Below are 1,049 nucleotides of genomic sequence, written 5' to 3'. Positions count from 1 at the left end.
TGCCCAGGCGGCCGGGTTAGTGCCTAGACCCTGATGCTTCCCGTCCATGCTGGAGACAGCCCGTTGTCAAATGCCCAGATGCACATTTCCAGGAAGACTGGATAGGAAAAACGAAGACCAGGGCCCATCATGTCCCACAGTCAAATGCCTGCATGCAAGATAGAAAGCCATATCTCACTGTTCCCTCTCTTTTCACAAAATACCATTATGATTCGTAAAAAACGTGCTCACTCTTGCCATCCAGACCACTTGCCCCAGACCAGCTTCTTTTTTTTTTAATGTAATAGTGTTTATTTAACTTCAAAAACATTTCAGCATTCGAAACATACAAAAAAAATAACAGAATGTTGCAAATTGTGTTTAGTACAGAAGGTTCTTGAACTTTCATTGACGCAGTGGCTCTTCGCTTTGCTGACAATGAAGAGTTCTACAGTTTGTTTCAAAACAAACAGTTTAAAACTACGCACTTAACTAAAAAAGATCCAAACACTTCTCATGCCAGCTGACCGCCCCCTTTCCACAGCTAAGAATGGCAGCAGAATGCTAGGTCACTATGTACAGAAACAAGACAACCTGAAGCTAAACGGATGCCCACTGCAGTGTCCACAGGCCCAGCCTCACCGTGCACGCCCTGAGCTACTGCCCCTCCAAAGGGCATCTTCCCCACAGCCTCAAGCCAAGCAAGGAGCATCAAGACTTTGTCTCGGTTGTTCTGTCCTTTTCACAAACTATAGATATGTACCATTGAGAACTCAGGATTTCTAGCCAATAACCATAGCGTTAACACCACCTTACAAATTCAAAAAAGAAAATGCCAGAAACATCTTTAAATGCCTTGTCACACCAACAGCAAAGTGCACAGAGTGAGGAGAACACGAGAGCCTTTTCATTTTAAAAATGTTTGGAAATATGTACAACTTTGATACAGTTTCAGGGTGCTCCGGACACCCACGGCCGCTTCATGTAAACCACTGACAATTTCTAGAGCACTTTGAAGAGACTACGATATGACCATGACCCAATTGTGTGATTAAACCTAACGAGGGCAA

Source organism: Suricata suricatta, chromosome X, assembly GCF_006229205.1.
Source record: "Suricata suricatta isolate VVHF042 chromosome X, meerkat_22Aug2017_6uvM2_HiC, whole genome shotgun sequence".
Lineage (NCBI taxonomy): Eukaryota > Metazoa > Chordata > Mammalia > Carnivora > Herpestidae > Suricata > Suricata suricatta.
Note: the sequence above shows the minus strand (reverse complement) of the source record.